We start from the raw sequence: 21,757 nt of genomic DNA, 5'->3' as shown, positions 1-21,757 counted from the left end.
GAGTAGAATCTCCAACTTAACGTAAACGGAAGCCGGAAATCTTCAAGAACAATTTGAATTCCTTACTTTCCGGTTTGTGTGTTTCTTATTTATCTCTTGCTCGTTCAGACAAACGTGCAACTCTCTCAAGATAACGTTAAGCTATAAACACATCTTCCAATCTGGATCTACAGCATCTGGCCCTTAGTCCGATGTTGCTCCACGCAATATTATCCAGTTCCGGGAAAATGCCCTTGAATATCAACTGCGTTCCATTCCACGTCAACTAAATTCCATCGCATTACCTGGGTTTCGAAGGATTCAGGTTCCGGAATTATTTTTCATTAAAAAAAGAATTGATTATGAATATCGTAGCGAGGAAATTAAAAAAAAAAAGGAATGTAGACAATTCTTGATGCATGTGATGGATATACAATATCATTTCTATGTCTACGGGGAAAAGTGACACATGAACAATCGATTATATATTCCCTCAGATAACATTTTTGTTCTTAACACGTTGCCCCACAAAAACGGATTGCATCTTATGGACATCACAGAGAATAAACCTGAGTTGTTAATCTCTTCTCGAGGCACGGCTTATTTAACATTTGCAGTAGCTCAGACTGCGTGGCATCAAGCGGCACAAACATTTTGAGATGACGTAAAGGAAGCGTCAGTGGAGTTAGCTGAGTTACTATCCCAGAATTTGCCTGGGGTGACTGAGAGAAACCAGGGAAAATTCATTGAGGATAGGTGTTCTTTCTTGGCTGAGGTTTGAATCTGAGACCTTTTACGAGGACATTATTGTGAGTGAACGTGGAAACCGGGATAGCTCTGTCAGTATAGTGACCATGAACCGGACTGGACAACCGAGAAATTTATGGGTTCGATTCTCCAACATTCCTCCATTGCGTCCAGAAAATGTCTGAGCTCCACCCATCATGCTGTCCACTGGCTACTGGGGATATAAAGCGACCGGAGCTTGAAGCTGACCACTTATTTCGAGCTAGTGCCGAGGTTAGGAACGCATGGAGCTATATTCCAAATTTTCATACGCCTTCGTGGTATTGTGTTGAGACAGGGCACAATTTTGCCCCTTAATACGTAATTACCTTGCTAATTATATGTACAATTAAGACAAGTGGAAAGGTTTACTCCGATTGAGGACGTTGGAGGGAAACAGGAGGCTGGACGGGCCGTAAACTGGCCTGAAGAGTGTGGAGAAGAGAAGTGTTTCTGCTGTGGTGGAAACCGACTCTAGAGTATCCTGTCATCGGGCCATATCCCACTCAACATACCGCTGAGTTATACGGGATCCCTCTCACGAAGCAGTAACACGACAACTCCCTGCATGTGTCTCGCATCAATACAAGAATCTGTAGTGTTACGTAAACAGAGCATGAAGTCACTGGACTTCACGTTTCAGGAGAAGCAACTTCGATCCTTCATGCTTTAAGCCGCGTCCACATTATTCGCGCTCGTGCTCGTGCTCGTCCGAAGACTCGTCTGGCTTTTACTTGTAATCGTAGTGTGTATAGGCTTATTTCAATTTATGGGATTTATTTTTTAAATCAAAAATTAAAAATGTTTTTGTATCGTGACGTGTCATATCGTCCACATTACTCGCAAGCATAGCGAGTCACGCGAGCATGAGAACGAGCACGAGTAATGTGGACACGCCTTTAGAGACACACAACAGTTTCAATGAGGCCCTTGCACGAGTAATAAGGACGATGTCACGATTAACTTCTCTCATTCAGACCAATTTTTAGCCTACTTTCCTTATTCTGAAAAAAAACAAAACAAAACGCAGACTTATGAAATCACCATGCCGTCTCTCTGAATCCCCACTCTATCAACTTTCGAATGAACCAGTCTTTATGAAACTTAGTATGTATATCATTGTACATCAGCCCATGTCAATGGCGTACTTCATAAATACCTCCTATCGATCTGTGTCTGTATGTGTATGTTGCTAGGCAACGGCAGGGTGAAACCGTTACCGCAATACACACACAACAGAAAAATTGAAGGACGAGTCTTTTTCTATGAGGTCCGTGTCATATCGAACGAAAGTAGGCGATTATTCTTCCCAGAACTTGTCGTTTTCTTCTTAAGAGCATAGACGCCGTAAGTCACGAGTGTGGACGAAGAAACACATGCAGAGAAACAAACAAAGAGCGGGATAAGACCCCCAGACCCCCTGCATTTGGGCGCATTGGCTGGAGGTCACAGAAGCGACTTAATCATAAAAGACGTAGGCGCTTTTTGTGTTGGAAAGCTGCGCTGATGGGACGGCCTGGTATTCAAATTAACGCTGAGAGAGTTCCGAGTACAGGAATACGATCAGAGATGAAGGGTATGACGGAGTTTTCTGTTCCTTTGTTCACATACATGCTGTGAGCCTTGAATGCGGCTCTGTAGGTCTCACAGGAAATTGGCTGAGTAAAGGAGCCACTCCACTTATCGGAGCGATGCGGTGGAAAGGGGCTGAATTCTCAGTTCCTCTGTCTCTACCATTTCTTAATACGAAGTAGTCTGAGGGGAGTCCCAAGGGACAAGAAAGAACGCGAAATATATAGAGATGACCATTATCATCACTAGGAGTTGAATATATGCAAAACCTTATTACCAACCCCAAGGCATTTAAGAACTCCTTTATGTAACTAACGCTACTCAAGGGATCCTAAAATTGGAGAAGCTAATTGCCGCTCTGATAGTCAAGAAATGCTCGCTTCTTATGGAGAGGTTCATTACCGTGTTCACAAGAGCCCACATCTGGGACATATCTTGAGCCAGATGAATTCAGCCCCTAACCTCATGCATTATTATTTGGGGCACGCGGTAGCGTAGTTGGTTGAGGCACTATGCTACAAGCCGGAAGGTCGCGGGGTCGAATCGCGATGAGGTGGATTTTTTCAATTGATCTAATCTTTCCAGCCGCACTATGGCCCTGGGGCCGACTCAGCCCCTAACACAAATGAGTACCAGGAATATTTTGGGGGTTAAGGATGGCCGGCGTGTAAGGCTAATCTTACCGCCATCTGCGAGTCGATTGTCTAGAAAATGTGGGAACCTCAATTTCTCACAACTCTATGGGCCTTCACGGGCTGTTACAAAGATCGCTTTACTTTTATTATTATTATTATTATTATTATTATTATTGTTACTGTACTACTACTTTTTTCATTGCTAGTGGGGTGGGACTAAGTCCCTTGCACTGCGGCCACTTCTGGCCTATTGTACCAGCCCCAGAAGATAGGTGAGGGTGATTGTGGAGGAATTAGTGGAATGAAGATTTNATGGCCGGCGCGTAATGCTAATCTTACCGCCATCTGCGAGTCGATTGTCTAGAAAATGTGGGAACCTCAATTTCTCACAACTCTATGGGCCTTCACGGGCTGTTACAAAGATCGCTTTACTTTTATTATTATTATTATTATTATTATTATTGTTACTGTACTACTACTTTTTTCATTGCTAGTGGGGTGGGACTAAGTCCCTTGCACTGCGGCCACTTCTGGCCTATTGTACCAGCCCCAGAAGATAGGTGAGGGTGATTGTGGAGGAATTAGTGGAATGAAGATTTGCAGGGGAAATCGAAGGACTCGGAGAAAACCTGCCCCAGCGCCACTCTGTCCACGACAAACCCCACTTGACCAGACCCGGGATCGAACACGGACCGCCACGGTGGGAAGCCAGGGACTAACCGCTTGGGCTATGGCGCGGCCTTACTACTACTACTACTACTACTACTACTACCACTGCTACTCCTACTACTACTACTACTACTAACGCCGTAAAATGCATAAAATTAAATGAGATGATTTAAAATTAGTAATTTTCACTTGGTATATGAGATTTGAGAACGGTTAATATCAATGTTAGTGTATTCTGGTAAATGACGCCGTGCAGCCTACCTGATCGCTGCCAACGATTTGGAGGAACACGCTGTCTCCACTTTCACGATATTTTGACCCTGAAGATAGAGGCAGGAGGTTCTTTCATATCCTTCGTAATGATCTGCAAGAATTGGCGCCATTGCTTCCCGTAACACATTCATCCGCAATTATTATTACTATGGCCATAGGATGGGCAACACATGTAGCAGAAGAAAGAGAAATGAGAGTTGCATAAGAAATGTCAGAAAAGCTCAAAGATGGAGGCCATTTTGGAGACCTAATATTAAAATTAAACTTCGAAGGACCTCGTGTGAAGTTGAGATTTGAGTTTCTCACAGCTCTGGACTGTCACGCCTTGTATTTTGGTAGGTATCTGCCGACATGTCGGCGAAATGTGCTGCTCCATCTTCAGCGTAGAAGTGAGTTTGACGAAAGAGAATGTCATCTTCCTCTGAATCGTCTACAAATATCTACCACACTACAGAACGTCACGTTCAAGAAGACATCCTTCATAGGCGTGACGCGGTAGATAACGTCGCAACTGCTCAGGACGCCGAATTTTGTACACATGGACATGAACGTCTGGGTTTCAAAATGCGTACAGTGCCATTAGAATAAGATAAAACTGGGAAAGTTACAGCAGGAAGAGAAGACACAGCATCGCTCCTGAATTAAAATTCGGTAGCCATGACAACGCACTATTGTTTATTTACTTCTGAAAGCAGCAACAACTATCATTACCAGACGTACTTGTGGAAGGTTTCCGAAACGGCAGAGGAACTACAGACCCATATTGAGGGGCTAGCATAACCACCCTCCGTGCTTGACGCACCCCTCTTGATATTGTAACGTCTGCAGAACAGAGTTCTCCGCGCTATGGGCAACGTAGACAGACGCACGTGGTTTTCAAAACTCCACAGTGTACGACTACATAACTAAATTATGCAGGACGCAGGCACAAGTAATCCTGAAACATCGGAATCCAATTGTACGTGGTATTGCACAAGACGAAGCCATGCATAGAAGTATAAGAGGCTTAAACATGGCGGCGGTCAGGGCTACGACCGTTCAGCTGACTGACTGCAGTTTCAGAGTGGTTAAGTAAGTTAAGGCATAACCTGCAGCACAAGCCTGCATTGACAGGAAACCTCTGTGTAAATGTTACTTAGTACAGTGCAAGTGATAAATATTACAGAGAGTCCATAGTGACCTGGACGCCGTGAAAGCGCGGATATACTCGTGCTGAAACTGCGGTGCAACAAACGTAGCGCCTACATAGAGAGGCCAACCCCTGTACAGTGCAGTGCAGTGACCTGGACGCCGTGACAGCGCGGATATACTCGTGCTGAAACTGCGGTGCAACAAACGTAGCGCCTACATAGAGAGGCCGATCCCTGTACAGTGCAGTGCAGTGACACAGAGCCCACAGTGACAGCGCGGATATACTCGTGCTGAAACTGCGGTGCAACAAACGTAGCGCCTGCATAGAAACACCGACCCCTTTCCTCGTCAAAGAGGTAGCCTCATTTCTCAAAAAACGTACATATCTAGGAGAAAACAAAATTTTCATCAAAAGCCTCGACAAGACCTGAATCGAAGAATGACTGTGCTGGCGAGAATCAGCAGCAACTTAACAGCACGAGGCCCTCCGTGCTTGGAAAGAGTGAAGGCAAAAATGACTGTGCTGGCGAGGTCCGTCAGTAATTAAACAGCCTGACGACCTCCGTGCTTGGAGAGAGTGAAGCCAAAAATGACTGTGCTGGCGAGGTCCATCAGTAATTTAACAGCCAGACGACCTCCGTGCTTGTAGAGAGTGAAGCCAAAAATGACTGTGCTGGAGAGGACCAGCAGAAATTTAACAGCTTCACGACTTCCGTGCTTGGGAAGAGATACTATGTCGTTGAAGAATGTTGATCCTTTTGGGAACAATTTATTGGGTGTTAAAAGGAAAAACTGCAAACAATGTGCCCCTCATCTCTCAATGCATATAACTCATTTTTCGCGGTTTCGAAACTGCAGAAATTGTACGCTTTACTACAGTAGTATACTAACACGACTATAGTTACAGGGTTATATTTTTGGAACATTTTTACATATTTATATTGAAACGAATGGCTCCGTTTCGTGAACTAACAATCATAACATCCAGTCTTGGGGGGGGGGGTACATATAAAACTGGGTTCAGTAAGCTCTTCTACACAAGAATATTTTGTGGAAGTCACGTGACGACAGAGAGACGAATGTTAGCAGATCCGCTTATCGGCAGAATTACGTATTACTATTTCCAACCAGCGCTTGCGCACTTTAATCTCAAGCAGCAGCATCACTGTATTGCCGCTTCTCCGTAAGTACAAACGACAATTCTAGGCACAGATGCAATCCGCGTCACTGCAATCTACATGACATCTATCGTTTAGCAGACATGGCAGGCTCAACCTTTGTCCAAATAAGTTACATAGCGTTCATTTTTAGCGAATTCCTGATTTAATGATATCCTTTAAAGGCTAAAACGCTATCCCTATAACAGACCATGGAAGCCCATAGGGTTGTGAGACCTCGAGGCTCCCACATTTTCTAGAAAATGAGCTCACAGATGGCGGTGAGTGTCAGCCTTACGCGCCGACCGCCCTTTACCCTCAGGAAGATTCCTCGTACTGATTTCTGTTAGAAGCTGAGTGGACCCCAGGGCCATAGTGCACCTGGAAGGATTAGGTCAATTGAAAAATCCAATAACCTTATCGGGAATCGAATCCGAGACAGTCAGGCTTGTAGTATAGTGCCCCCTTTAAGGCTATAATACAAGATGATAATGAATATGTGGAATGGTTACTATTGGAAAATGTAGATAGCATTAGGAAACGTACGAGATATTTTCCATGAAATTTCAAGGGACGTTTCATTAGTGTCTTACAGACGTTCTCTGGCCCAAGATTAAGGAATTCTGGACAGCCTTGCTCCGCGTGTTCGTTTTCGTGTTCTCCCACCCTCGAGGCTGTGCGTGTAATATTATGCTGATGCATGTCACTTTCTGCTCCCTTCTTAACAATTTTCTGGCCGGGTTTACGCCTTCCCCCCACCCTTCTGTAGCCCAGTCGGGGCATTAAATTTTTGCATGGGTGCAGGTATCGCTGTACATTATTCATTATAGTGTGACCACCAGAGTGGGCTGCCGTGTGCCGTGCCGATAAGGAGTTCTCCACCTCACGCGGGCGATGAGTACCGTACAGACCGTGAGTTTCGGTACTTAAACCGCGAGGGGGGAGGGGAGGGGGCTACGTTGCAACTCCGCCTGTCTGTTCGTCGAACACAACATCTGGACAGAGGTGAATATTTAAATATAGCTACTTATCGATCTCATACCTTGGATTTTACTGACTTACACAATGATGAACATCATGAAGCCTTCCTTCAGGACTTAACAACTAATGAAGTAGAGTATGATTTCCTTGTTGTTATGGAAACTGTAGGTTTATAGCCATACTCGCAAATGAAAGGGGAAATAGAAAGTATTGTGAGCAGTATGAATTCAGTCCCGATGGCCAGAATCTATATTTATAGGATCTATTTCATCACAACCTTCCCACTGACTCCTAGTTGCCCCTACAGATGAGGACTTCGGTCCAAATCCTTTACCAGTCTCTCTCTCTCTCTCACACACACACACACACATATATATAAGAGCGAGGCCATTTAAATGACAATGGTGACTATGTGTACCACCTGCTTCAACACTGAACTCTATGTATTACTCACATAATACAGTTATGTATTTCATGCGATTTTCAGAATAAACAGCGATATTCCCTTAAACAGCATTAGCCGGCTGACATTGCAGAGGAAAAGTAATATGTTTCCTGTGAGGTACGAAACAGATTCTTAAATGCAATTCCGATGAATTTCATGACTCAAAGGGCGAAAAGTGTTATCTACTTAAGAAGCACAACTAAATGAGCTGGGAATATGAAACACGATTCATTACCAACTTCCTAATTTCCCACATTTTCTTCACGTACAAATTGTCTCTGCTTGATGATTTCATATCAGATTCTATGAAACGCGACCAATTAGAGAAAAATTTCCAGCGTGTGCGTTCTTACAATACTTCGAACTTAATACCTGCAGGGTCGTACAGAAAAATATATAAGAAAGCTACTACTCGCTTCTAGTAAACCAACAGCTGCGGCACTATTTTTCTCCTTTCTGAATACCGACTGAATTTGGTGCGTCACACAGGGTATAACAATTCCAGTTTGTCAGTTGGCGTTATGAAGTATGAAAAATAAATAATAGGAAAGATATCTGTAGAAAACGACAAGACTTGTGAGCTGGTGCGTGCGTGATGACGCGGCTACAAGACTCAGGGGTCTCGTAACAAATAAGTTTTGATATTAAGTTTATTTTGTGTTTAAATTGTTTGTTGGCAGAGCGCATCGGCAAAACATAAAGAAAACAGTTTTACTCAGAACTGTAAACAGAACTACTTAAGAAACCGACTTCGGGAAATGTAGTGACCAGTTGTGGAACCTGAAACTCCTAGTAAGACCCAGAAATGAAATGAAAGGTCTCCCAATGAGAAAGTCTTCAGTTCCCAAGAACGAAGAAGGCAAATACAAAAAATTAAGACCAAAAACAATGGTTATGTACTACTGTGAGGTAAAAGAAATTACCCAACGCGATTTTTTTCAAAATTCAATAGCCAAACAGGAATACTAGTAAAATTTTCGAAAGTTCACGGCAAGATTCTCATCTATAACTACTGACATATTTGACCGGCTGAGTGGATTTTGTCACACGTCAATACGCCTTAAAATGTAGAAATTTAAAGGGGTTTGGTGTCAAAATCAAACACAGGTGTTAGGATATGCACCGTCATCGCAATAATTGTCTCGTGTGAACTTTAATGTTTGCACAACTAACAATCCCTTTGTGGGTCACATTCTGAATTACTTGCAAACATTCTGAGTAACGTGTCCAAAGGAATTTCGACAAATATTTTCAAGCAGTATTTCCAGATACATAAATGACACTGGACTGTATAAAGTCAGAACACGAGCACACTCACTAAAGGCTAGTGACAATGTATACCACTCTACAGAAACAAATATGTATGATGCGCTCCGTGTCAGTTGCAAAGACATCGTGGGAATGCCGATTAGGGCGACACTTAACGGCTTGCGTATGAGGCACGATTACAATACGATACTTCACTTCGCACGTCTATCTTTGAATCACAAGTCGAGATATGGCCAGCTCACAAAGCTAAGGCTACAGGACAATGGCAGGATCGTCTTCTGACCGGTGGCCGAGGCATGCGTATTTACTCGTGACCATTGCTAGTAACCTGCTGAAAATATGTGGAGTTACACGTATTTGAATAAGAATAATTTCTGAACTGTAAAATAATTTTCTCTGGAGCCGCATATATGATCACGGTGACATTTCGTTGGAGCCAATGAGGAGAACAGAAAATATTCATCAGAAAGAAGTCACTTAGATCAACATAAAAATCAAGATACCATGAAACTGATGCAGAAGTTCTTACATCCAGCCCACAATCTTTCCAACATCAACAAAAGAACAAAGAAGGAAGAAATAGTGACATAAGGGAGAAAGTCGGAGATGAAAGACAAAATATACGAAAAAAATAAGGGAGAAAGGGAAAGAGACTGAAGGTACAATAAAGGCGAAAAAGAAAACATAAATGTAGATGTAAAAACTGGAAGACGAAAAGATACACAGTGGAAGAAGAGACTGGAATATAAAAGAAAAGGCGGAGAGGAAAAAGAGGGAAATATGACCCTTTCAGACCCAGAACGCGCAGTTTTGCAGTCCGTGTCACTGAGGAAGGAGTTCAGAAGATGATGGTAGAGGAAGAGATGGTTAAGAAGGATAAGAGAAGGGACAAGAAGGGAAGCGAGAGGAAGACTACAGGAGGGAGGTAGAAGATAAAAGATGAGATGATGTAGGAGGAGGAAATTAAAAATACAGAAAGAAGATAATGGAGAACATAAGGATGTAGGCGAGAGGTTAGGAGAAAACGAAAGAGTAGAAATAAGAGGATGAGAAGATGTTGATGAATTTGAGGGATAAGATTAGACAATAACTTGAATTTTAAGTAGTTAAGACGTAATAAAGAAAAAGGAAAGGATAAAAGAAAACACATAAACAAAGGAAGCAAAGGGGAACTATATACAGAAAGGAACATAAAAGGAAAGACCGCATAAAGAAAGCCGGGAGAAAGAAGAGGAAGTAAGCAAAAGGCTGTAAGAAAGGAAGCACGAAAGAAGTCGATACAGATTGCATCTCTTGTATTATTTGGGGTAGGTTATCGCGTGTTAAAATAGGAACACGTTGCGTGACGTCACGCCAGAGCGAATGTACACGTTGCTCCTCAAGCTGCTTGCAGCAGGGGGCCCCAAAAGCACGGATCGACAGGGAGTCAGGCCAGAGGAGAGGAGAGACGAAACTGACTTCTGTGATCTAAAATTAGCCCCTATCAAAAGGCTTGGCCATAAGTTTCTGTTGCCGTGAGACGTCTGACGCGCACATAAACACGCAAACACAGTCTCTATAATGCAAGTATACAGTTTCACACTAAAATTTTATAACAAAAACGCATACAGAAATTTTACTCTGAACCTTGAAGAGAAATGATTAATAGGGAGATCTAGAAGAAAATGGGAGGATAATATTAAACTGTATGGATGTGTTGATACTGATAAGATTGATTTGCCTGTGAATAGTGTGCAGTGGCAGGCTTTTGCGAAGAAAGTACTGAAGTTTCAGGTTTCGTAAGAGGCGAGGTATTTCTTTATTTACCCTCGTACAAATTTTACAGCGCTCGGTTCAACCTTTAAGTGTTTGTCCATCCCTAGCATTACAATTCTCAAGAGACATCTTTGAAATATTCACCGTAGAATAAACACTCCAAACAAACCCTGCAGGCAAATTGATTGCCAACTGTCATGTCGAGTTCAACAGTATTAATAAAATTGAGGTAAAATTTACTTTAGAGGGATCACAATTTTGTCATATTCTATTTCTATAGACTGGGTCTAAATCGTCTTTAAGTTCCAGTCATCATCAGTCAGTGACGTAGATGACCATCGTTAAAATATTGATAGTTTCTTTTTGCAACTTTTTTTTCCTTGGCACTACAGCCTCAGTGGGCCTAGGCCTACCTCCATGAACTTCTCCGTTCACTTCGGTTTTTCTAGATCTTACACATTCGGTAGGACTCCTTGCGCGGGTGATCAGCTCGTCGCAAGGCCTCTACCTGTACACAAACACAGAAAAACGCACACACACAAACTAAACATCCATGCCCTGAGTACAGAATTAGTAAGGGACACAGAAACCAGTTTGCTGTCCACCCTACATAAATGGGTCTGACTCCCCAGGAGGGTCAGTGCTTGTGTAGGAGGGGGCTAATGATAAGGTATTGATTGTTTCAGACAAAGGAACGTCAGTAAGCGTGTAGCATGCACGATAAACACAACACGGTGTGCAAACAAAAACGACCTACGTGCACCAGAATTGAAGTATACTTGCTTTAAAATGATAACCAAGCAAATTGTACGGCAAAAGGTCTAAGTCTTAGCTTTTCGTTACCGTGTTCACAAGAGCAAGCCGCCAGATGAATCCAATCTACATCCTCATTCCACACTGGTTCAAGATTCAGCAAATTGGACTACATTTTTTCTGTTTTTCTCATCTCTACCATGCACGCTACATGCCCATACCATCCTGTTCATTACAATGAATCTAGCAATATCTGACGAAGAATACAAATTATGAAACCCCATATCAAGCAACTTCCTCTAGCTTGGTTCAAATATTTTCCTGAGCACCCTGTTTTTATGTACTTCACTCTGAGTGACAGGCCAAGTTTCAGAGTCATACAAAAGTAGATAATGTAAACGTAACTACATGCTTATGAGTTAGATTATGTTATTTTTCTGCATTTATTTACGTCGCTACATCAGCTGTACGACGGCAGCTGGAAAATGAATGGGGCGTACATATTTCACATTCATATCACGTGTCCCTGACACGTCATGACAACACAAACTGTCCCCTTGAATACGGCTTAGGGTTTGAACTCAAATCTGCCGTTTCTTCTTGACCGTCTAAGCAATTCTTCATAGGAGGAGTACTATCATTTGAGGTGTGAAGCCGTGTAGACGTTTTCCGATGTTTCAAAGGAACCTATGCCTCTATCTTCAGGCCGAAGAGGAAGCACACAGTAACAAGAAACCAGAGGAGGTACTTATTTAACAAAATCGGTACACGTATATGAGCCTAAGCGCATCACGCGCCAGAAGGCGGTACTCTTTATAACCATTACCATGGAAACGTCAAACCCAACAAAATTCATGCTATGAGCCAGAGTAGCCCCAATTTGGTGATGGAACAGGCGCTGGAACATCCTGATTCAAATTTTGACAAGGGCAGGTAAATGTTTCTTTGCCACCGCGTCTAGGCTACCAGCCTCCTATCCAATGTGCATCCTTCCCGGATTTAAAACGGTTAGGGAATGCAGCTGCACATATCAGGCAACAGTGAACGCTAGAATTATCGTGAATGATATTCTGAAAGGATAAAAAATACACTCTTACTCATGGAGCTGAGCCCTTCTTGAGGAGAAGCCAAATCTGCAGCTATTCAAGAATTTCCGAGCATTTTACGGAACCCGAATATTCACTACAGTGTTCACAAGAGCCCCCCACTGGTCCCTATCCACATCAATCCAATCGATCCCATCTCATCCTATCTCTCTAAGATTAGTTAGTTTTTAGTTATTGGAGAGGGTGGGTTTCCCCATGCACTGAGACCTGTATTGGTCCATTGTGCTTCCCTCTATGATTTCTACCAGTCTCTATATCCTACCGGTACTGGTGCTTACCATCAGTCCCGCCCAGCCAGCGAGACCGGCTCTACTAGCTGAGAGGTATCTGTAATGCCTTCCCCATCTACCAGGGGTATTAGAGACTGCTGTTGGGCGGGAAACGTCCGTTAATTTGGCTCAGTCACCTCCTTTGGAGATATGAGGTTTTTTTTACGTGCCGTAAAGCTACGACACGGGACCCACGGCTTAAAGTCCCTCCCCGAGGACTTGTTCCCTGAATTTTTCCGCCCTTAAAATTTCGACGACCTCCACCGGGTATTTGAACCCGGGTACTACGAGTCCTGAGGTGGGAACGTTACCTCTAGACTACGGAGGCCGCTCTCTCTAAGATTAATTTTAATATTGTCCACCCACCCACCTATGCCTCGGTCTTCCCAGTAGTCTCTTTCCTTCTGGCTTTCCCACCAATATCCAATATGCATCCATCTTCGCCCCCATTCGTGCTACATGCCCTGCCCACCTCATTCTCCTTCACTTGATCATTCTAATTATACTTGGAGAAGAGTACAAGTTATGAAGCTCTTCATTACGCAGTTTTCTCCAACCTCCTGTCACTTCATCTCTCTTCGGCCCAAATATTCTCCTCAACACCATGATGGATAAACAATACACTGACCACGATATCATGCAAGCACTTGTCTAAACAGATTGATTCAAACTAAGAGAAATGGTAGTCAGACATTCAAACCACAAAACAAAGCAAAACAGCTGACAGCCTGACAGCTACTTAACCTTACGTGTTGCGTTGCTACGGCAAAAGTCCCTTCATTTATTTATGTGTCCATGGCTGTATGAAGCAAACTTGCCGAAAGGTACAAATGGTGGTCTTAAAATACCAACGAATGACAGCAGGAGCTTCACTAGAAAGGTCAACATTTGAGAGACGCAGAGGACAGACAGTGATCGATATATATCGTTCGTAGCTTGCGAAGGGTTAATGGCGGCTTAAAAATTGAGGAGGTCGCTAGCTTCGCTAGGGGCGCCGACGATTCTGAATCTCGGATTCTATAATTGAAGACAAAAGTCTCCGCTCCACGGCGTCTTGAGTAAGTGAGCAGAGCGTCTCTCTTCCGTTCATGTTCCGCTAACTTTTAAACCGTCTGGATCTTTCATAAAACTGTGCATTTAGCTACCAAGATTCCCACCATGCCATTGTCGTTACATCAACTGCTGCCTATTGTTTGAGCTCTCTAAACCTCACATAACATTCAGCATATTATAAAATATTTCACTAGAAGTTCACAGGAAACCAGAATGGGCAGATACACCATTGGGGTCTATCCGAAAAAGGCAACTCTCGTGTATCAGATGACGCGTAGGACTATACCAGCTTCCAAGCAAGGTTCTAGGTATTGTTGGACTACAACAATGGAAACGGTGTTTTCTATGTGGTCGGTGCTGAGATGTGATAAGTAGGACAGTTTGAAGAACCGAGTTATTTGTTGGTTAGGGTTGTCAGCAGTTCAGTTGAGTGAAGTGACGTGAAGTAGCTGGTTGGTGAGAGAACGTTCAGTTGCAGTTCAGTTCAGATGAAAGCCCGTGAAGAAAAGACTGGGAGGTTGGTGTAAAATGGCTGCCAGCCCGGGACTCAGTTTGTTGAGCTGTCAGTTGACAAAAGTTCTGCATGGGTCACTGTGACAAGAGGGCCTGAGCTCGGGAAGCTGAACAAGCTACCTCGGTAAAGCCTTTGCCACGAAACGGCTAGTGGAGACTGTGATAGACTGCGGACACTAGTCTCTGTGTCAGTGGTCTGTAAAGTATAGGTCCGAGTGGTGTACGCAAATTGTCAATAAACCCAATATCCAATCCATACCCCGTCTATAGTCACACACATAAAACGTGACAATATACTCTCATATGGGCCATAAATTATATTTCAAGTTATGCAATTCTAAATAACCTAAAAAATCAAAATTCCGCTGGCGTTCTCTTAAGTTGCAACTTCTAACCATTCTAACGACTTCACTTTTATAATGTCCTTAATAGAAAGACGAGTAGGCGAAGTCTGAGAATCGTCTAACAAAATTGAGTCCCTTCCCCTCCCGCAATGAAGTGTCTAATCACTTCTCCCTCCAATTTCCTTTCATCTAATCTTTCAGAAACGGACAAATACGGACTGTGTTCTAAATCTAGCAGACATGAAGATATTGTGACGTGTATCCCAAGTGCTAGACAACGGGTCGGTAAACACATTCCCGCAACGCAAGCGCACGCGATAATAGGACATCCATTGCTAGGTAACGGACCAGTAAAGATGCATTACTGAGAACAAAACGGTGTTTTCCGTTGGGTCCGTGCTGAGGAGTTACAAGAGGGCACAGTCAGAAGTATACAACAGTAGGTACAGTTGTCGAGCCGAGGCTTCGGAATTGGCAGATGGATGAGGATGGCAAGAAAGGAATTAGGCGGTGCTAAGAAAACTTAACGTGTGATTTGAACTTACAGCGAGACTGTTACAAATCCGTTGCCAGGATACGGTTAGTGAAGACTGAGAACCCTAGTGCTTGTGCAACGGTGAGTTGTAAAGTGTATGACCAGGCGATAGCTCTGTATTGCCGGTAGTCCCGAACGGTGTGAATGCATGGGGTGCAGTAAATCCAGTCATCAAATCAAATGTCCCGTCTATGAGTCACACCTACATATGAAATATCATGTGCCTGTCTTTCACTGTTCAAGGAAACTAGGCTGAAAACCAAGACGATCCTTGATATAATCACTTTTCATTAGAAAAGCCGCTAACTTCTCGACAAACAAAAACAAAAACGTCGCTAACAGCGGGTAGTATATTTACTCGAAAACACAAGCTGTCGGTATCGGTTGCCATGGCGCCAGAAATCCCCACTTCTCAGCCAAAGAGTCTAAGTCGTTTAATATTTACTGAGGACAGTGCTGCCAACCGATAAACGTTATTATTAGTTATCCCTCCTGCTGCATCTAAAAATTCTTTCTTGTCATCAGCTACTAACCTTTTGCTGTAATGTGAGATAGACAAGACGTGTTTATATTGTTTCATGTTACATTCTCCGGAAGAAATGCAGTACTCAAGAGTTACGTCACATATCTTGACAACAAATGAGGGGAATGTACTTACATCTTGGACATTATGTCGTACAGCGATCACTTACTTATGTCTCCTTCTTCAGGATCGAATATAAAACCAGAACGAACAGGAAGCAAAACAAATAAGCAATTGTCTACCAAACTATACGGTGTTGCAGAACAAAGATAGTGCTGTTTACAATCACCGGTCTGACGACCTCAAATTCAAGATCTAAAGGAAAGTGTGTCCGCCCTTTCCGCGACCTGCTTATAAGCCAACTACCAAATCTGCTAGCTAAAGACAAGTTCATGTTGGTAAAATCTAAAAGTACATCAAATATCTTAAGACACTTCAAAATGGCCGAAATATTTATTATTAGACAATTATTTGACACGGCTCACTCCATTGAGAGGAGTCCTTCTTGAGTAGCCGTCAGTTGCTCAGTTACTCAAGAAATTCTCAACATTTTATGGAGCTCGAATGTTCATTACCGTGTTCACAAGAGCTCTCCACTGGTTCCTATCATCAGCCAGATCAATCGAATCCATACCACCCCATCCTATCTCTCTAAGATCCATTTTAATACTATTTTTCCATCTACGTATAGGTCTTCCCAGTGGGCTCTTTCCTTCTGGCTTTCCCACCAATATCCTATACGCATCCACCTTCTCCCCCATTCGTGCTACACGCCCTGCCCACCTCATTCTCCTTGACTTGATCATTCTAATTATACTTGGAGAAGTGTACAAGTTATGAAGCTCCTCATTATGCAATTTTCTCCAACCTCCTGTCACTTCTTCTCTCTTCGGTCCAAATATTCTCCACAACACTTTGTTCTCAAACACCTTCAGTCTATGTTCCTCCCTTAATGTCAGAGACCAAGTTTACACTCGTACAGAACCACAGGCAAAATTATAGTTTTGTATATTCTAATTTATACGTTTTTAGACAGCGGATGAGAAGACAAAAGGTTCTGGACTGAATGGGAGCAAGCATTGCCCGAGTTCAATCTCCTCTTAATTTCCCCCTGAATCAGGAATTTGGTTTGCTATTGTCGTTCCCAAATATCTGAACTGTGTCTCATTTTCAGAGGCTGTTCATGTTGTCATTTTACTATGCTGGAAATACATAAAACACAGGGATAATCAGAAGCATGATATCCCAACCACAGATGTAATTATCTTACTGTCTGCAACGTGTGACACTGTTTCACAGAGCTATGGTGTAACAGGTACTGAAGCACTGAGGGCGGAAATATATGTAGCGACGTACTATTAATTTCCGGTCATCCGTTACATTTAATGTACTGTACGATTCCACTATTTACCACAAACATAAACGGGTGTTCACAAAACATTTCACAAACACACGGCGGGACTCACGTGTTCACCTTGTGACAGGAAAGAGTAGGCACCTCACCTGCAAAAGCAAACAAAGGAAATAAGTCACCAATAATCTACGTTTAATGCTATAAGCAGAAATATAAACCCTTCTCGGGGGATCGGCCGTGTGAATGTCGAATTAAAAACCAACGTTTCAGAGAGCTCCTCGGTGTCCATCTTCAGGTCGAAGTGGTGAATGATCGTGTATCGCTGAAATTTCTACTAGTTTGTCAAATCGGTCACGAGTCTCGTGGGACTCAGAACGAAGGATGGCTATGCTGGCGAGACCCAGCAGCAATTTACCAGACCCGACCAGATGCACCTTCCTATTGATGTACTATTCTTTCTTAAATTCAACACTGACACTGCTGAGAGCCCGAGAAGGTTTTAGCATATTTATTCGCCGTGAAAACTTCAACTCTTACAGTAGCTAATCTCGTTTACTTTGCAGAACATAGCAATACGAGTAACAGGGAAGGGCGGAATGCCTTACGAATATGATATATGAGCTACTTTCATCCCTTTCTTGCAAGGAAGTTAGAAATGGGGGACAGAACTACCGGCATGCATAAATTCGCTTTATTTGTTGGATCTGACGTTCTCTGGTCTGGGGACGTAACGCCGTATAGTCCGGTACAAGTCCGTGGAAGCTCCTCCCTTGGCTCCAATTGGTTTTCCCTGAGGCCAGCGGAAACGGTGGTTATGTTTCCATTGATTTTACAGGAGTTCCTTTCTGGCTTATATCAGAACCTGGTCTCCTAGATGCGGTTTTATATCTGCTTGCCGCCTGCCTCTTACTGTTTTGTTACATGGTTTACATTTCGACCCGGAAGATGGAGGTAGTAATGTCTTCCGAAACGCAGATAAATTTCTAGTGGAGTATACGGAGTTACGTCAAATGACACAGTATTCTCTAAACCCACATCCTTTTTCCCAATATTTTCAATTTATTCCTGTTTACATGTGTAATCCTTAGATTATCACAGAATTAAAACTTGTTGAAGCCGAGAAGCACCGGAAGTGGAAAAATAACAGCCCACGAAGAGCTTACAAATTGGTATTTTCTTTACTTTCCGCGCCATAGCTCAAGCGGTTAGTCGCTGGCTTCCCACCGAGCGGCCTGGGTTCGATCCTGGGTCTGGTGAAGTGGAATTTGTGGTGGACAAAGTGGCGCTGAGGCGGGTTTTCTCCGAGTACTTCGGTTTCCCCTGCCAATCTTCATTCCACCAAATTCTCCATCATCACAATTACCCGGGGCAGGCTACAATAGGTCAATTAGTGGCCGCCGTGCCGAGTGGACCCAGTTGGACTCCACCCCTCCCCCCTAAGCGAACATTTTTAATTTTCTTTACTTTAGATCCCGAAAAATGACTTATGAAGAGCCCCTTCCATGGTAATCCCTTAATGATAGCGTTATCTACTACGGAAACATTTAATTGGTTTTCCATACACGGATTAAATTTAGAACTACTTTCTGAGCAAGAGTTCTACCGCTCAACCTCTGACATATAAACATGTCACAGTTGGTAAAACTGAGCGAGCTGATTAAGCTGCCGTAACAAAATCAGAGTAAAAGAGCCATATAAACGTTATCCTTGAGCTGCAACTTAATTTAAGTTTGAAAGGAGTGAGCTATAAAACAGGCAGCGTGTGGAGCTTTTGAAAAAGCGAAAGCTCTCGCAGTGTATGAACCACGTCACGAAGTTTCTTATGCAAATTGAGAACGCCTGATCGGAATCTTGGTGCCTGTAAGGGTCTTCATTGTGGGCGCAATACTCGCACAGGCGACGCACTTCACAGCCGGCATATGCGTATGCTACACGCGACTAAAGTCCTTACTGCGATAAAAACTCCTATTATAGTATACTAAGATATGAATCCGCGCGTAAATACAAATGAATCAGGGGAGAAAACTGCCTTAATCTTCAGGTCAAAAGTTAATCCGAAGTGTTAGTACCCAGAGTACAGGATGACAGCCAAGAAGGTCAAATTATTGTTGAAATAATCAATTGCTAAGCAACGGATTATTAAAACACGTTTTGGCGGCAACGAACACGCTTAGAGGAACAAATGAGTTGCTCCGAGTTAATACAAAGTTTCCGAGAAACACGGTAATGAGCCTTTGGAGGTGGTGGCTTTATTTGGGCCTCGTGAAGTTACAAATGAAAGTGGATTCGTGAATTCAAGTAGCAGTAGAGGTCAGTCAGAAATCTGTGCGCGATTCGTAAGAGATTCTTCATAGAGGTTCTTAATACGGCATTCAGAGGAGTTCAATGTGTGAGCTGTCACATGTCAATATGCTTCACTTCCCATTAATACTTAAGATATTGAAATATCTTGCTTCGTAAGTTGTTATCGCTATTGCTCGAAAAATACATTCAGTTTACCAAAGATTCATACAATCATTATACTTCCATCTACTTCTAGATCTTGCTAGTGATGTTCTCTCCTGGTAATTTAAGTTTACTCTGCCAGTTCTCACTCTACCAACTGCTCCATATCCGTTACCTTGTTGTCCCCCGACGCCGTATAATTTCGACAAAACGAGCGTCGTTAATTAACCAAATAATAAAAAGTTTCGACCAAATTTCTTCATATCCCACGCATGCTTTATGTCTCATATAAAAAAAGGTAAAGCTATACCTGTAACGAGCCGTGGAGGCCCATAGGGTTGTGAGACGTCGATGCTCCCATATTTTCTAGACAATCGGCTCACAGATGGCGGTGAAGTTGTCAGCCTTACGCGCCGAACGCCCTTTACCTCCAGGAAGATTCCTGGTACTCATTTCTATTAGAAGCTGAGGCGACCCCAGGGCCATAGTGCGGCTGGAGGGATTAGGTCAATTGAAAAAAAAAATCCACCTCATCGGGATTCGATCCCGCCACTTTCCGGCATGTAGCATAGTGCCTCAAGTACCCATGCTTCCGGGTGGCCTCTCACATGTCTCATATGTTTTAAACTTATTGACTTGATCCTCCAAACAATACGAAATGACTGGCCTTCTCATTGTGCAGTTATCACCATCCTTCTAAAGCAGAAACCCCTCGGATTGTGGACAATAATTCATTGCTAGGATACAAAGATAAAACCTCCATTATAGTATTAAGTACAGTTGGACGCGCGTTGAATGCGGCTAGTACGCAGAACAAAGAAGTTGGAAGTCCTGCTGTCTGTCGCTAGGCAACAGTGTATTATGGTTCTGACGTAGTCAAAATATTACGTGAAGACTACAGAGTTGTCAAGGCGGAAAGATACAGTCAGTATATGCAGAGCAGTATTTACAGGGGCAGCATTCCTGTCTGTCGAGCCATGCCGTAAGCTGAGTCCTTAAGGCGCCGTCTTATCGGCGGGGAGATTGACAGTGAAGCAGGGTTTCCTGCGAATTGCGTCTCTTATATTCAGGACATGTCCGTTTCCGATCTCAGGCAGGACACAGATTATCCTGACGAGTCTTTCCTTAGTTTGAGTTTTCGTGGGGCGGGGTAAGAGGTCTTGGTCCTCTTGGTACATTGGTCACAATTTGGTATGGGTATGCAGCAGTTGATGGAATGAGAATTAGAGAGGGAAAAGGAAGTACTCGGAGTAAACTTGTCCCAGTGCCAATTTATCAAACATGAATCCCACATGACCTGACCTGGGACTGAACCCGGACAGCCGCGGTGGGAAGCTATGGTACGGTCAAGGTTTCCTCAGTTAGTCCAAACTCTCGCGGACATGACGTCCTCAAACAGGTCGAATACAGTCAAGTTATTGACACATCCAGAGGACACCTGCCCTCATAACCGTCGCTTATCCTGTTTCCTACACACCGTTATCTGACTGGTCTTGGTAAGCACAAGCGGTGGGTTCTTTATGAGAAGCAGGAACTGAGCTTTTGCTTTACAGGCAGTAGGGCACCCGGAAAAAACTCCTGAGATTCTTTCGGATTTACACATCTTAAGGCCCCCCCCCCCGCCTAAATATCAAGAAGACGTTTCTGTTATGCTGTCTGCAGCTACGCAAGGGGGGCGCCTTGTCAGCGCCTGAAGGGTTAGGCAGTTTTGTTTATATTCAATATATAGGTGCTTGTCCGTCATAAGTGGGTGTTCGCTGAATACGAAAATTCCGTCTGCAAAAATATGGCCCCTTCAAATGTGCCTTACACAACAAAATGGCGATTTTCTCGAAAACGGGTCAAATGATAAATATTTCTGGATAATTTGATTTGTTTCATTCTGGTCCGTCACACTAACAATATTATAAAAAAAAAATAAAACAGTTACGTCCAGTGTGACTAGTGAAGATTTTTCTTATTTCAATTCTTCATGCCCTTACATGTTTCGGGCCTTAGAAACCATCTTCAGAGGGACATCGATACAGTTTGGAAACCACTATTACAATAGGTGTTTTGAGTAAATTAAAAAAAAAATTATATATCAAGACAGCCGCTGTAGTTGTGAAAATTTTGGATTTTGTCCCCATCTGTGTATTGTCAGCATTGTATCTATGTATATATATATTGTAGCGTGTTTGTGTGTCACGCCACAAATAAGTTCACGCCGT

At 43.1% G+C, this 21,757-nt stretch overlaps 1 protein-coding gene across 4 annotated transcripts in view; it reads right to left on the bottom strand.

Moving 5' to 3' along the window:
• LOC111870974 (complexin) overlaps positions 1 to 21,757 on the bottom strand; it is a 765,449-nt gene that overhangs the window by 201,413 nt on the left and 542,279 nt on the right. The window lies entirely within an intron of this gene.

This window comes from Cryptotermes secundus, unplaced genomic scaffold (assembly GCF_002891405.2).
Source record: "Cryptotermes secundus unplaced genomic scaffold, Csec_1.0 scaffold1044, whole genome shotgun sequence".
Taxonomy (NCBI): domain Eukaryota; kingdom Metazoa; phylum Arthropoda; class Insecta; order Blattodea; family Kalotermitidae; genus Cryptotermes; species Cryptotermes secundus.
Note: the sequence above shows the minus strand (reverse complement) of the source record. Positions and strands in the feature narration are given on the sequence as shown.